Below are 17,049 nucleotides of genomic sequence, written 5' to 3'. Positions count from 1 at the left end.
AAAGCATTATAACTGCCTGCACAGACCTGTTCTGGATCACACAAGACCTCAAGATGTTAGGTTTTAACCCCACCCCCACTTCAAATGGAATATTCCACAGTAAAGCAGACACACAAACACACACTCCTCACGCATACACTCATGCGTGATGCTGATAAAGGCCAACTGACATTAGCTGCGTCAAACTGCTTGACCACACAGGCAGGTTAAGCTGTCAACAGCAACAAAGTCAAATCATCAATATGTGAAGAAAAAACCATGAGCAACAAACTGACACAGAAAATAAATCTTCATGTTATTATTATCGCAGTAACGTCTGAATTAACTTTTTGCTGCAATGCTGCTCAAGCTTGGCACTGGCAGTGCTTTAACCACAGAGGAACTTCTTGTTCGCTATAATTTCCTGTTGTCAAGCTGGTAAAAACAAAACCCACCCATTAGCAACAAAAAGTAACTGTCACAATGGAACAAGAGATGAAAGTCGAGTTTGCTCTGTTGTTTTGTTTTGTTCCTCTCCGCACATGTTGTTTCGGTGTCAAAGCAGGACAGGAATGAGGAATGGCACATGGAACAAATTTACCTTCAGTTTCATCACAAACCAAACTGTGTCAAACAGTCTCATCAAACCTGCAGCTTAACATCCATGCAACCATCGCTCACGAGCTGCACACAATAAGTGTCTGATTGAAAACTGGTACGGTGTCAGGGGATGTGTGCCAGCGGCAACTATGCCACATGAAATGCCTTAAATTTGACTACATGAAAAATTTGCCGTGGATGTTTTAGTAAGAATAACATGGTGTCCTTTATTTGAAAAAAAAAAAAAAAAAAAGATAGTTACTGTACAAATGAGGATAATTGTATGTGTTCATAACATCAACATGACAACAAACTTCTGTGCTGACTTCTGCAGCCATGACATATGAAATTATTCACCCTTCATTATCGTCTATGCTCCACTGTAAACATTTTATTACCAGCTGTTCTGCCAGTTAGGCACGACCACTATGTTGACCTTTCACAGACTTACAGTACATGACCGTAACCATAATAACCGCCTATAGGTATTGATAGATTAAGCAGATTGTCTATTCTGTATTTGGTTGCTTAGTAACTGGAAATATCATGGAGGAAGAACTGCAATGGCAAAGAGTAAGACCTGAGAATTCTTTGCTTGGACCGACAACTAGGGGATAGCAGCAGCTCAGTCCATAGGGACTTGGCTTGGGAACCAAAGTCACCGGTTAAAGTCCTGTACGGACCAAGTATGGTGTGTGGACTGGTAGCTGGAGAGGTGCCAGTTCACCTCCTGGGCACTGTTGAGGTGCCCTTGGGAAGGCACTGAACCCTAAACTGCTCGGGGCGCCTGTCCAAGTCAGCCCCCTCGCTCTGATGTCACTTCATTTAAGAAGTTCAAATACATTGGAGTAGAGCAGATGCTAGGCATAAATGTAACAATAGTTAAACATTAAAAACAAAACATATTAACTGTGCAGCCTTGGAATTGGTACTTTCTATGTACAAATCTGCTGAACTGAAACTTTAAATGTGGCGTCTACCTACATTCCAAGATAACTGTCAGTCCAACAATGTTGTAAATCCTTGAAAATGTACAACAATCAGTAAAAGTTACCTTTGTTTTAGTTTGAGCACACCACACCACAGATAAAACACGAGACAATGAGTAATAAATGAGCTGCGAAAGAAAATGTAACATCAGCAACTTATAAATAAATGTCAGTTTCGGTCTAGCAAGTGGCTTTCATGTATAATTCAGAGTCTACAACATTATTCCATCAATGCTTTCATCTGCAGCATCCACAACATGATTTTATGATCAAATCTGGCAGCAGGCGGGCTGTGGTGACTCATAATCGTGCTCCACTTTACCAAACGCTTCACCACGATTTAGAGAAAACAGCTTTCTCTGAGAATACAACATGCCAAAAACCATGGTGCTCATGGACACAAAGCACAAAAACAATTCAAATATCACATTACAGACCCATAACTGGTCCCCACAAGGACACGATCTAACCATTTGGTGGAGCGTTTAATCCAGAGTGCTTTATGAGAGTGCACATTTCTATATTTGGGAGGTCGCAATAAAACCTGTCACTCTGGCTGGACTCAATCCCACTGAGGGACGAAAAACAAAACAGCCACATAACAAGACAAACAGAGATATGAAAATGTTTCACAGTGCCTCTTATACTAATGCTTGTTTAACTGATATGTGACATTGAGTTTTATCATAAAGTATCAGTCTGTGTTACAGGGTTTATCTGATCCTGTGATAAATAAGCCGTGTTAAAGGATGTTCTTTTGTAGCGCGCAAATCTGCTCAAAAGTGAACAAGTGTGTGTGTCCATTACACTGAGTGCAGTATTACTAACAGTGTTAATGACATTACTGGCACACAGCCAGTCATTGTCTCTCATCTTTCACCTTGGATACCTGACTAACTGTCTGTCTGTGGAGCCCCTTTCAGATGATAAATACTCTGCCAATTTTGTATGTTTACAGCTAGAGCTGAAACAATGAGTGGATGGAAGATTAAATTAATTTGTAAATATTCAATACACCAATAAGTTGTTTTGAAGCCAAAATGTCCAAAAATACACTTTTTTCAGTCTCTCAAATGTGAATATTTGCTAGTTTTCTGTGATATTAAACTGAATATGGATTTTGAAGTGTCACCTTTGGATATTGGAAAGTGTGATGTACATATTTCACTTTTGGCTGACATTTGAATGACCAACTGGTTATTCATTTACTTAGAGCAACACTTATTTTTCTGGAAATTTTACACTTTTCTTTGTTTAGGTTAAAATGCTATTAATAAGTTGATGGCGCACTAAAATGTAAGTGAATTCCACCAGAGATGAAAACTCATAATTATACCATTCTCATATGGTTCTAAGAAAACTCCGACCAATCACTGCATTCGGACCAAATGCAATGATTGGTCGGAGTTTTCTCCTGTCCTGTCTGCCTTCCCCACGTGGAGGCCTCCGACAGACATAACCGCTCGCGTAACATCCTCCCCCCCCCACACACACCCTCCACCCCTGAGTCTGTGAGACATCAAATATGCTAGTAACAGGGACACTTGTGGATATAAACTAGTAACCTGAGATGACCATGGTTTTGCCTGGAGCTGTCCCGAAGGGAAGATGCCAGCAGCGCTGTGACAGGACGCGGAAGCGTGGAGGGGTTAGCTCTATGCTAACAGCTAACCCCATCAAACCAGCTGTTCCCAGCAGCCTTCTAGCAAACAGCCGCTCGCTGGACACGAAATGGATTACATCCGACAATGGAGATCCACTCACTGAGGTGTGAGGGACTGCTGCTTCCTTGTGTTCACTGAGACATGGATGAATGGTAACATATCAGACACCTGTGTTGAGCTAAGGAGGCTAACACTACACAGAGCAGACAGGGAGGCTGCATCATCTGGTAAGCTCCGCGGTGTATACACAAATAATTCATGGTGCTGTGATGTGAAGAGGATCTGCCAGTTGTCAGGATGTGGATTTTTTGACTGTGAAATGTCGACCCTTTTCATCTTACTATTGCACTATATCAAACTTATAGGTTCTTTCTTCTATGTTACACAAATTGTTTTTAAATGTTTTTTTTTCTTTTTGCTGCTGGTATACAAAAATGTCAGTTCGTTTTTTGTGCTGCGCGTAAAAATGACAAATAAAGAAGTTCAGTTCAGTCCATAATGTTATATATGACAACACAGCATCCAGTTGCTAATGGCTAACGTTAGCCTACTGTAGCATAGTCTCTGAAACATTAATGTTATCTTCCTTGTGCGTTTCCACTTACTAGTAACGTTAACATTACTATCTAACGTTAGCACTGTAACCTTATTCTAAAACTCATCAGTCATCACTGACTCCAGTTGAGTTTAAAATTCCAGGGTTGCATTTGTAATGTTACACTTGCCCTCATCTTCCATGTATCTAACGTTACCATGCCAACGTCTACGTCTATCATAGACGTAATGCGGACGTAATGGAGGAGGGGGGAGTAGGCCTTTGGAGGGAGGTGGAGCTGCAGGAGGAGAAGGATGGGACTTTGGAGGGAAGTGGGAGTTGTGGATGTTCAAATTTTATCTAAGTGCTGTGTGAAATGCAAGAAAGGTAAGAGTTGCTTTAAGAACTATCCTTCAGAGTAACAGGAAATGAAAATAATCAGTTAAAATCGTCAGTTTTTTCCACTTAGTTGGTCTGAAAATCTGCTTACTCAGCACCAAATAGCATTTCTGAAACATTTTCTACACTGATAAAATAAATACATCAAAATAAAATCACTCACCTTATCAATTAATTCACACACAAGATTGCAAAAGTTCTTGCATATGAAGTAGCAATGTTGTAGCACTCATGATCAGCCTTGGTCGAAATGCCACTTTTTGAGTGTCTTGTTCCCGCCTCAGACTTGCCCACATTGTAACTCTGTCTTATCTCCACCACAGACAAAGAGGACTTGGAATTTACAAAAGTTCTTGCATATGAAGTAACAGGGTTGTAGCACTCAAGATCAGCCTTGGTCGAAACGCCACTTTCTGACTGTCTTGTTCTCGCCTCAGTCTAGACCACATTGTAACTCTGTCTTATCTTGGCCAAAGACCAAGGGGACTTGGAATTTACAAATGTTCTTGCATATTAAGTAGCAATGTTGTAGCAGTCAAGATCGTCCTTGGTCTAAACGCCACTTTTTGAATGTCTCGTTCTTGCCTCAGACTTGACCAAATCGTAATTCTGTCTTATCTCGGCCACAGACAAAGAGGACTGATTTCAAGATCAGTCGATAACTGCAAGGGTATCACTTTATTTTTTCAGCAGTTCACCTCTGCAATGCCTCTGTAAGACATGTCTCATGGTACACTTAAACATACACAGACATACAGGATATGGTAATAAAAGAGGTGAATGAGGAGGAATCTTTTGTTTTTTGTGGGTGTTTTTATGGGAATGTGGATCTTTCAGATCACTTTGAGGAGTGCCTGCGATTAGCATGTTCCACATTTTATTTGAAGTGTGTTATGCAGTGTGTGACTTACACTGATCTGGTCTTGGTCTTAACTCGAGTCTCGGTTTTGGTCTTGAGTACAACACTGCGAAGTAGTGCACAAACCAATTACACGAGACTAAGAAGTGAAGCTTTACAAGCCGTGGCATGACAGTACGATTGAGTCATATGTAAATAGGTAAGGTAAGGTAAGGTAAGGGAAGGGAAGGGTAAGGGAAGGTAATTTATTAATTCATGCACAAAAAGGTGCCCAGCCCACATGACCTTATACGACACTACAAACATAACAAAAACAAGAGCAATAACATACTGCGAACAAATTACAAATTACAAAAGAACAAATTACAATGCACCTACAGTATGCTGTCTGGACTGGTAATATTATATTTCTGTAAGATTTTTGTTTCAATGTGATTGAATACTTTGATTTTTGAGCTATTTACTGGATAGGCCTAACATAACATGCCATTAGAAAAAAAATACAGTGATATTAGGATTTCATTTCCCACCAGACAAGATACACCACATTGTGCATTAGTGTTTATGGCTGCAGACCAGTTGATCAAGACTATTTTGGGCTTTTTTGGACAAAAACAACATTCCAAGACACATAGACAAACTGACAAAAAGTCAAAGGCCCCGTGCCACGCCTATCAGACAACACCAACATCAACACAACGCTAAAACTTCTTGACGCACCATGTTGGATAAGTGAAAAGTAAATATGAACTGTGACACAATAAGTAAAAGGGAGAGATAATTAAGTGTGTGATATCTGGGTGTTTTGTGCACTAGCAAGGGAGACCTAAAGGCAACCAAAGATGCTCCACAACAAAGCAAATCTGATTCGCTGCCAGTCTTCTCTGGCATCCAGTCAGCTCTCTGGTATTTTAATTGGAGAGTGGGAAATCAGTTCGTCCTGGGACAGGATGAGTCGGTGAAGATGAGAACAAAGATTGGACAAAACCCAAGGTGATGTCTTAAGAGAGGAGCTTCAATATTTGATTTAAGAGCAACATTTCTACTGCAGGATAAAATGACTTTGGGAGATAACTTTGGACAAAGAAAACTTTGAGGACTGAAAAATTGGCTCGTAGTGCAGATGTTTCACAACAACTCATTGATTGAGTAGTTGAGCAGGCAGTCAGATTTATTGCTTCTTTATTAATAGGTTACCTTTGCCAAGGAGGTCATGTTTTGGGGGCTGTTTGTGCGTCTGCATGTTTGTCTGTTTGTCTGTTTGTTTGTCTGTCTGTCAGAGGGATTACGGAAAAACTACTGACCCGATTTTCATGAAACTTGGTGAAAGGGTGTGGGCCAAGGAAGAACACAGTCAGTGTTGGAGCGGATTCGAATCCCTGGGCAGATACAAAAATTGTATTTCCCTTTGATTAAACTAGCATTATATGCACACAGTGCTCACCTTGGGCATCACAAGCACAAATTGAGCTGAAAAGGCATGAACCAGCGTTACTCTGCCTTGGATTGGCGAACCCTGATATTCTTACCCTCACCAATCTTACTACTCATGCTAAAAGCTAGCCAATCCAACCAAAGAAGGCAGCAAGTACTTGCAAATCAGAGGAAGAAAAAGCCGGGTCATGCCTTTGCCTTCCTAGGAAAAAAAAGTTGGCGCCCAATGGGTCCTGCATCCATGGGTTGGGTCAGCGTTATCAGCATTAAGAGTCGTATGAGCACTACTAGCTAGCCAGTGGGGACATGGCCATGAGTGTCACTACATTCTCTGCCATTACCCAACTATATCTTTACACAGCAAAAAGTGGTTTGCTGCATAGGCTAAGGTCTGAGCTGTCCCAATACCCTTCTAGTACTTTCATTGTTTTCCGAAAGGTTCTTGCTTGTCCTGCTTTTCCAGTCTGGCTGCATTCCTATTTCTGCGAAGGCGAAGAGAATTGTTTCTTAACGCATAATTGAACAGATCTATAAAGAGGATTTCACACCTCCAAATGAAAAACCCAGGGTCAAATACCAGCTCATTGTTCTGCTCTGACAGCAGTAATTAGAGGTACAGGAGTGTAAAAATCTCTGACAAAGGCCAGTTGTTTTCCACATAAAGTACTCTGGGACCACAGATGACCTTTATCGGTAAATAGGCCACTATATGTCCGGGAGAAATGAAAGATACCAGAGTAAACAAGGATGTTGGTGTTGTTTTTTCAAATTTAACATGAGAGGTATTATTAAGATGATCATGGTAATGGAAAAATCATGTTGAAAGCCACTTTATCAAACACTTTCTTTTTCACCTTAACGGATCGTTTTAATGTTTTGGTTATTGACAAAAGTACTTTGAAATCAACTAAAAAGCCTTTTAACTGTCACCAGACTAATCTGACCACAGGGTCCATTTAGCAGCTGTTCTGGAGCCTTCATAGGATCATATCACTTGATCTTCGGCAGATAGAGTCTGCCCAGCTGTTATGGAGTCAAATCCCCATTTTTCTGGGCACTTTCTCAGGACTTCTTCATTCTTGACCTTGACAATTGTAATCAGCGGTAAAAGGCAACACTGGCAGGCACTGAAGAGCTACTAAATGGACGTTGTGGGAGACATTTTCATCAATGCTGTTTCCAAGGTCAAGAATAAACGGTTTCTGAAATTCACAAGTGATAACATGAATACCAGCCTGTTTTCTTTTTAAGTTTGATGCATTTTTGTAAATATTCAGAGCTTTCTTGTGCCTATTTAGCCCCTTTCCCACTGGATAAAAATGAACACCCACTAACATCTGGCTTTTGTCTTTAGTGGGAAAGGTTACTATCAGCATTCACTCCTGGGACAAATGACTCTGCAACAGTCAAGGGTATCAGCTCCAGCTCTGATTAGCAGTGATGGAAACATAACTCCCAGGTGGCATGTTACTTTACACCCCTTTTTCATCCAAGCAGCTCCTGAACACCCTTCCAAATTAGTCATCACCAATTTGAAAGAGAGATTTATTAAGTAGCACATATAAAAAAAGAGGTAACCACCACACTTTTTAACTGGCCTCCATGCTGCTTTCTACCATTTACTACTCCTTTCTACTGTTTTCCAGCATGTTTCTGACATCCATCGTGAAACACCAGAAAAAAACAGGAAGGCATACTCATCTACTCACAATGGGAAAGAAGTCTATTACCTATTTTTAAAAACACATTTAAATAACTTGCATATACGTGCTAATTTGGTTGGAGTAAGTGGTACAAGTGATTAGCTCAAACCATCTGGAACTGACTACAGAGTTGACGAGGCTTCTGGGTGCGACATGGAGCTCAAGCCAAAAATGGAAACAAGATACAAATGAGGAAGATGGGAGACGAAAGAAACGGGGGTGGGGGGGGTGGGGGGGGTGTGGAGGACAAGACAGAGTGGAGGAGAGCTGACAGGGGGGGGCAAGCAAACAAAGTGGAAAGTCTCTATTCTTAGAAGACGTTTGTGTTATTGACAATCTCTCTGGCTACAGACAGCATCTGTGTGTGTGTGTGTGTGTGTGTGTGTGTGTGTGTGTCCTCTAACTCAAAGCCAGGGCTAAATACAGTACAGCCATCTGATACTGACTTTGATAACGGCCCTCCACAAAGAGAAAACCAACCAGCCATGCATGAAGTGTTGCTGGTCGCCTCAAAGTAAACAAACAACTGCCTGAAGATTCCCAACCACCCACACACACACACACACACACACACCTCTTGGACCACAGATGAATCAAAGTGTAACATCTACTTTCTGTTTTTCTAGATATCAATGTTGTGTGGTGTTTTTTTTACCCACCTAGAAAGTAAACATGCCAGATCTTTACACTCTTCGCATCTGAAATTTGCCAGCTGGATCAAAAAGATTCAGGAAAAAAGTAAACAAGCAGCAACCTGTCGTCTTTTACTCCCAGGTGTTAAACGGTATGACTCCAAACAACACAACGGCATTTATAGCTGCAACAACTATGTGTGTGTGTATGTGAGTGAGAGAGCGAGAGAGAGAGATCTTGTAGCGATAAGGGGGGCTGTCAATAGCACTGATGTAAGTAAGTAAGTAAGACAACACACACACACACACACACATATAAACACACAGTCTTGTTCTCTGATCAGAGGTGAGAAAACATAATCACTCATTTTCTTTCTCTCTCTCTGGATTTGTGTACAAAAACTTCACACCAGTAGGAAGTGGGTTATCTACACACAGGATCAGGGCTCAAGATACAAAGCCAGATTAGCTGTGTGTGTGATAGACAGAGAAAGGCAAAGATAGTGAGAGAGTGTAAAAGAAACAGTGTTAGGCAGGCAGTATTCCTTAAAGGTATACCAAAAGGGATTTTCCCGGAAAAAAAAAAAAAAAAAAAAAAAATGGACCCACTAGAAACGGGTCAGTGGCAGTGTATTTTTCTGCAGAGATTCTGCATTTGCCTGTATTTTCTTAATTCATTCTTATTTTCTGTGTTGGGGACATTTATGGGTGTGTACCGCCACAACGCAAAAAAGGTAGTGATTCATAGTTGTCCCACGCTGTAACATACCCAATTGGCCTACGTCATTGTGAGCATGCACTCATGCAGTACTGTGTGTCGCACAGCAGTCACACCTCCAGGTGGCGGTGGAGCTTTTTTTGCCACTGTGCTTAGTTTCTGTGGAGTTTGATTGGTTCGACTAACATGTCTAAAAACAGACATAAAACATAGCTTAATAGCAACAATATTAAACACAAGTACAAAATTCAGCTCACGAACAAAACAGCTGTCTTTTCCGAGACACGTTTTCTACACAAATACAACACAACGTAACTAGCGTTAGCCTCTAATATTTTACAGAGTTTCCACTCCTCAAATGAATCCAGGATAAATCACACCCAAGACTTAAAATGCTATTTTGTGGGGGTTTTATTGTCTTTATAAGTTATTGTTTCTTGACTATGAAATAAAAGAAAATGATTTTCAATTTACAAAAATAAACAGGAGGTCTGTGACGTGTAGTTACATTTCTGTGGAGGTGCACGTCTGCAGGCGTGCTGTGTTTACACAGCAACTTGCGCGAGTTGCAGACTAACTGACCACGGTGAGAAATGACGCTATAAAAGTGGAGTAAATTACGTCTTTTCAAGTCAATTTTGCATGCCGCGGTTTCAGGGCACTTGGATTACGACAGACGAGCCGTTCTGACGTTTTTGAAATGCATTAGCGGAGTTCTGTTACATTTTCAAAATGATTTTGGACATGGGTTCCATGTACTTCAAGTGTATGGAAAAATCCGGCTAGCTGTTATCCTCCGATACCCCGACTGAGTTTTGTGGATTAAAAAACTACACTAGACTTCTTGTCGGCATGAGGGTCAGTAAATACTGTCTGTATTTTCATTCTAAAGTGGTCATTTCCTTCATCGAAGAGACACAACGCTAAAAAAAATGCTGATATAGTGAGGAAAAACGCCAAATGAGAGTGAATCTGGGGGCGTTTTTTTTTTTCAAACAGTAACCAAAAATCGTGCATAGAATCAAATTTGGTAAAATAATGGGTGAAGAAACAAAAAGAGAAACTCCATTTTGTGACACTTAAACTTCTGGCCAAAAAAAATTAGCCTGGCTCAACTTTTGCTGCAGCACAATGTGACATCATCCGGCAAGCAGTAGCATTAGCCAATCAAATACATGCAAGAGCACATTTCTTCCCATAGTGGTTTATTTTGGAGATTTTTGTTAAGCATTGTAGTCTTTACTGGACAGTTCTGCCAATAGAGAGAGAGTAAGGACTCTAACCAGGGATGTGGAGGTTGCATGATAGATGTCTTAAATCTCCTCACAGCAGGATGCCTTTTTGTTATAAGGAACCTGCAGGTTGCGTCGCCTCCCGTTGCGACTCTCAGGCTTCATCGTGTGGTGTGGAAACCATTAAACAAACAGATCTGGAGCTACAGTGAGTACACTAGCAGCAGTCTGACAAAATGCCAAAGTCAATTTGGAATATGAGGCGTGTTTTGTGTGTTTGAGCCACAATTCAACCTCTTATAACAACCATATTCAAAGCAAAAATCCCACGCTAAGTTGTCAAAATGGTAGGTTTCTCTGTGTGCAATACATGTAGAGGACATCTAGTTAAGATCCTTGAAGCAAACTACAATATTATTTACATGTTGTTTATGGAAATACAATCCAGTTCTGCATGCAAAGTATCAAAATATTTGCATATGGGCAGACGATCAAAAGCCATTCTCTAGGAATGTATGCATATGGCAGTGTACGCTCTGTTTGCACAACATCTCTGCAAATCTATGTTTAAGTTCACGAGTCTCATGTGACTGTCTGCTCGTGACACGGCTGTATTTCGTAGGTAATAACCCGATGCTGACTCAGCACCAGTCAGCAAGCAATCCATCAAGAGGAAGTCGATTGCTTTCGCATCAGCTGAACCGCCGTGTCTGAGGCACGCAAAACCTGAAATGCAGGCAGCATTGCAGCATGTCGAAAACAAGAGGGTGACACAAAGAGACAGATTTTTAAGGAAGACGTTTGAACAATACGACTGTGCTTGTGTGTGTGTGTGTGTGTGTGTGTGTGCAAACCAAGTCCCTGATCAGATTGCCACATGCTGCACATCTTATTCTCTTTGTTTTGCTCGTGCTGGTTGTGGCTTTAAGCAGAAACATTACACATCTGGTGGCCATTTACATCACTCTTTGGGATCTCTGTTTTGTTTTGTGCAGATTCACTCCAACACACAGTAGAATAACAGACACAAGGAGGAGTGACACAAAGAGTTAAGGGCAAATAAAAGAACTGGGTGCTTTCGGATTTGTGTTTGTGCATGTGAGACTCACCAAAAGGCCTTGAAAGCTTCATAAATGTCGCTGAGACATAGACGTTTTGGTCCAGGCTGCAATGTTGAGCCCTGCAGTCGTACCTGAACGCACACAAAAGCAAAGAGTTAAGTCTCAGCAAATCACCACAGTGCACACAGACACACAAGTCAAGTAACACTGCAAGGGCTTAAGTTTGGTTTCAATGCTTGGGGGAGGGGGGGGGGGGGGGGGGGGGGGGGGGCAGCCTCTGTTATACTCTACATTGGATCAATACAGCACCCAACAACACAGCAAATAAGCTTGTCTGGTCTCACTCTTTCATGCACAAGAGCATGCTAATAGATCACTAGCTGCCAATAAACAAGAAAACACACGAACCTGCAAAACACTTAACGCTAAGTCTCTCTCACAACACTCCCTTTGCACCAGTGATTTGATGGAGCTGCAGTCGTCCAACACAGATATATTTAAACCAAAACTGTATGCCCAATCACAGGAATGTGTGTCCAATCCTTCAGTAGATTAGCAGCATCAAATGGATGTACATTAAAAGGTCCTCCAAGCTCAATAAAACACAACTTTTACATGTTTTCTGACGTCAGAGAGAAGCAGAGGCTCTGTTGTTGATTTAACACTGACATTGTTGAATGAGTGTGCAGTCATTTTATGGATAAATCAATTAAACGCTCGCATTCTCAGCACAGTCATGTCCTGAAATTGCTTGTTTTCTTTGACTAACAGTCTAAAACCAAAAGATATTTAAGTCAGAGATAGAAATCGCAAAGAAAATAAGCAAATATTCACATGTAACGCTAAGTCTCTCTCACAACACTCCCTTTGCACCAGTGATTTGATCGAGCTGCAGTCATCCAACACAGATATATTTAAACCAAAACTGAACGCTGAATCATCACAGGAATGTGTGTAGAATCCTTCAGTGAATAAGTAGCATCAAATGGATGGACATTAAAGGTCATATCAGCAAAATAAAACATGATTTTTAAATGTCTTCTGACAGCAAAAGGCTGGAGGAGCTCTGTTGTCGATTTAACACTGACATTATCATTTTACAATGCAGTTTATTTCTGGATAAATCAATTAATCGCTTGCATTCTATCACAGTGATGTCTTGAAATTGCTTGTTTTGTTTAACCAACAGTCTAAAACCAAAAGATATATAAGTCAGAGATGGAAAACACAAAGAAAATTAGCAAATATTCACATGTAAGAGGCTAAAAGCAGAGGTTTTTTTGGTACTTTTGCTTGAGAAAATACTTTAATGGCACTCTGTCATGGGGCTGCAGCCTTCCACAACAGATATATCTAAACCTTACATTTACATTGAAGTCTGAACTACAGGGTGGTGGCACCAACACCCACATCTCCTGGCATTCAAACCCATCATCAGCCCTTTATAATGAAAACAACAGATGAATAGTTGATTGCAAGTGGAGGACACACCTCATATTAATACTGAGTTAATTGGCCCAGACACCAAACATACCACTTATATTTTTGTTTTCACAAGTCACAGGTGTGTGAAGCTGCTCCTTCCTGGTTAACCATAACAAATGCAGTGATGAAGGAAATGAAGCTGCTGTCCAAACTGCAGCCCTGACACTGTTTTGTTTTTACACCTTCTTTACATTTAAACACCATTCAGCAACCATTCATATCAGCACTTTATAATCAGAGCAGCCTAATTATGCAAGCTGACCTGTGTCGGGCTGTCTGCACCTCCACCCGCTCCTCTCTTTTTGTTTTTAACACAGGCCTGCACAAACTACTGTAAATGCGCCCCCCCCCCCCCTCCTCCACCTCCTCCAGCTCTCTCTGCAGCAGCAACCTGAGATGCTGTGTATTCCGCCTCCCGGAGCCGAGCAACCTCGGCTACAAAATGTTTAATATCCGTCCCCTCTCGTCGCCGGTGTTTTCACCGGACACGGAGCTCACCTCGCCGGGTGGTGTCAGCCCCTGGCTCCGTGTTTCTGTCCGCTCAGCTGTCGGACGGTCGCTCGTCTCTGCAGCGGCTTTTGTTGCATAGGTTGTCCGCTACTCCTGCAACTGAAGCCAGGGCTTTAAATACGCCTTTAAAGGAATATCTCTCGGAAGAAGAGACGTAGCGCTGACTTCCGTCGACGTCACGGTTGATTTGCATAAAGGGGCGGAGCCGCGGCGGTGGTATACAAAGAAGCTGAGAGGCTGAAATTTTAAAGGTGAATGCCGTAAAAATATTTAGTCACATAAAGTCAATAAGTACGTTTATCCAACTACAATGTTGAAGTGTTTGTTCTTTATTTGAGTATATTAATTGTATAATACTACTACACTATATTTCAGAGTGGAATCTTACATATTTAATTTGATTTTAATTTAATTTAATTTAATTTCAGCATAATAAATTAACAGTAATCCGTATGACACAATGAGACAGAGAGAGAGACAGAGAGAGAGAGAGAGAGAGAGAGAGAGAGAGAGAGAGAGAGAGAGATGCAGGTAATGACAGTAGCTTACAACAACATTAATGAAAGTAATAATATTATGGTTATAGTTCTGGCTACTGTGGTACAATATGTTGAAAGTATATATTAGTATCTGGTAGTATACATGTGTGATAATAATCATATGTGTATAATAACAGTAGAAGTATGACTAATGAGTAATGACGGCAGCAGCAGCAGGAGGCATCTGGCAGGACCACGGCAGCAGCACAACCACACACGTCACGCTGTCCAGGCACCGCTGTGATATGAGTTAACCTGAGAGACAGTGGAGCACAAAGGCTCCGGAGAAGAAGCTGAGTTAGTGACATCCAGAATGGCCGAGTTAGCAAGATGCAGTAATAGGATACGAGAGAGAGAGAGAAGGAGAGAGTGTCTGCCTCCCGGACCGTAACAGGAAGATGATTCCACAGGAGAGGAGCCTGATAGCTGAAGGCTCTGGCTATTGAAGTGTTAACCCCACCCTTAACACTTACTTGGATTTGGGAATGTTAGTGTTGAATAAAAAGTACTGTTAAAGATGGTGCAGGTCCCAAACAGACCAAAAAAAAAAGGTATTGAATGAGGAATTGATTTTGCAGAATAATGACCATTTATGGTGAATATTACTGTACTACACGTTTCCAACTAGTAAAATGTGCATATCATTTTCAAGTCAGTAAATAAAGTCACATACTGTATATATCCATAGTCTTTCTGTCTTTTTGGTTATATTTATTTCATCCCTTCAGTTCACTAATCAGTTAATCTATTGATTGTTTCAGCTCTACAATCAATCATGACTCCCTCAGGAAAGACTCCACAGCAGAAATAGCTGATCAAGGATCACAAAGCAAAACAGTTCAGTGGTTCATTATGCTCTATAACACAAGTCAGCAATTAAGGTCATAAGGGCCTATTTTTTAACACCTAAACTGGATTTGTATTCTGTTTGTGCAAATACTATTCATTTAATTCTGTGAGTGTGACAGATTTATTCGACTGTTGAAGACCAAACATCAGTACGAGAACACAATGTACAAAAGACAAGCTGTGGTGTCACTTTTTATGTTGTTACCTTGAAAGTCACTTGTTGCAGTCCGTCGTTGTATGCGGTAAAAAGCAACATACTGAAGCTTTCCATTAGTCTGTGAACAGATAATCGGTGAACCTGTTTGGCTCTGCTGAAACTTGAGTGCACTATAAACAAACAACAGATGCATGACTTAACGTCCCCACCTCAACAAGGATGTGGGGTATCTACTGACATATTTTATGTGGTGGAACAAAACGTCAAAGTCTCTTAAGCGTGTGTTAACCACAGACCTTCAGGACGAGAGAACTGGGAGTACTAAAATGCTAACTTATATCCAGGTTTTAGGACTCATTCGTGCACCGCTCTATGATGTATATATGATGAGGGTAAAAACACATCTGACCTGATCTCTGTGAGACCCCCTGCAGCTCAGTGGGGTTGGGCCTCTTGGGGAATGTATGACAGCTATAATTTGCTCATGCCATGTGACATTCCAATTGAAAAAAAAGCAGCAAAAAAGAGCAGGCAAATGTGGCAAAACTGCCTCTGATTGTGTGTTTGAGTAGTGATGTTTAGTTGAGACTTAAGTGCAGTTTTGGTTTGTGCAATAAACCAACCTTACAGCTGAAGTACACCCATACTTAAAGCTCTGACAGATGTTATGCAGCTCTGGAATTGATGTCCCCTTGATCTCTCTGAGCTCCCCTACAGCTCAGTAAGGTTGGGTTTCTTGGGGAATGTATGACAGCTATAATTTGCTCACGCCATGTGACATTCCAATTATCAAGAAGAACAGCAATAAAGAGCAGGCAAATGTGGCAAAACTGATGACACGCTTTGACTTCTGAAACCTAATTTGAGGAGGAACTGATACCAAAACACAGACAGAAATGTGAAGAGACAGAAGAAATAGGTGATGTGAGAAAGGACTGTTTCCTGATGTGATGAAAATAATTTCTTCTGCACATTTAGTCACAGTCAACTGACACTGGGTGCCTGTGACATGAGAACAGCAGTTTCACTTACAAAGGCAGGTTTAACATGTTAACATCCCAAATCTTCATCATCATCTAGACTCTGCCTGCTGTCAGGGAATCTCGTAATTTGAAAGATCATTTGTCTTGTCCAGAAGGATGAGGCGTTCTTCTTCTACCCTGTTTGTCCTGTCTGACATGACCTGCACAAACATGTCAAGAATTTAACCTTTGACTGTTCACGTTGAAGCAGTGACATGAATAAATGACCTGTAAGCACTCAGTAACTCCTTTTTGTTTGCTAAATAAAGTTTTTGATAATGATGATGATTATAAACACTTATTAAAATACAAAAATAGGCTTATTGCTGTGAACATGCTTTATTTTGTGTAAATCCCACATACATCATCCTGCTGCTGCAAAAATTTACTGAAGCACCAAACTTAAACTACAAACTTAAAACTTAAGGCCGTTTCATAGTCGACGCATGCAACGCGAGCAAGCGACGCGAGCAATACACTTCCTTTCATAGTCAACACATTGAACGCAAGCGACACGGGCGACACTTGAAATGCAATACATCACTCGCGCAACAGGGGGTAGCAGAGTCACCGGTGCATTCCAGCTAGCTAGTACTGCTGTTGAGTGCAGGGCACTGGAACTGTCATATAAATAGGGGTGTGCCCATAAGAGTTTGCAAAGTTTTTCCTCCTTGCCCACCAT

At 41.1% G+C, this 17,049-nt stretch overlaps 1 protein-coding gene across 1 annotated transcript in view; it reads right to left on the bottom strand.

Moving 5' to 3' along the window:
• slc45a4a (solute carrier family 45 member 4a) overlaps positions 1-13,929 on the bottom strand; it is a 70,486-nt gene extending 56,557 nt beyond the window's left edge. The window contains exons 1-2 of the mRNA XM_033636865.2: positions 13,789-13,929; positions 11,854-11,936 (exon numbers count right to left, since the gene is read on the bottom strand). The gene's annotated coding sequence lies outside the window, so the exon portion shown is untranslated. The remainder of the gene's footprint in view (positions 1-11,853; positions 11,937-13,788) is intronic.
• Between the last annotated feature and the right edge of the window lie 3,120 nt (positions 13,930-17,049).

The sequence above is a fragment of the Epinephelus lanceolatus genome, chromosome 16, assembly GCF_041903045.1.
Source record: "Epinephelus lanceolatus isolate andai-2023 chromosome 16, ASM4190304v1, whole genome shotgun sequence".
Classification (NCBI taxonomy): Eukaryota; Metazoa; Chordata; class Actinopteri; order Perciformes; family Serranidae; genus Epinephelus; species Epinephelus lanceolatus.
The sequence above is the reverse complement of the archived record's forward strand: the minus strand, read 5'-3'. Positions and strand labels throughout refer to the sequence as shown.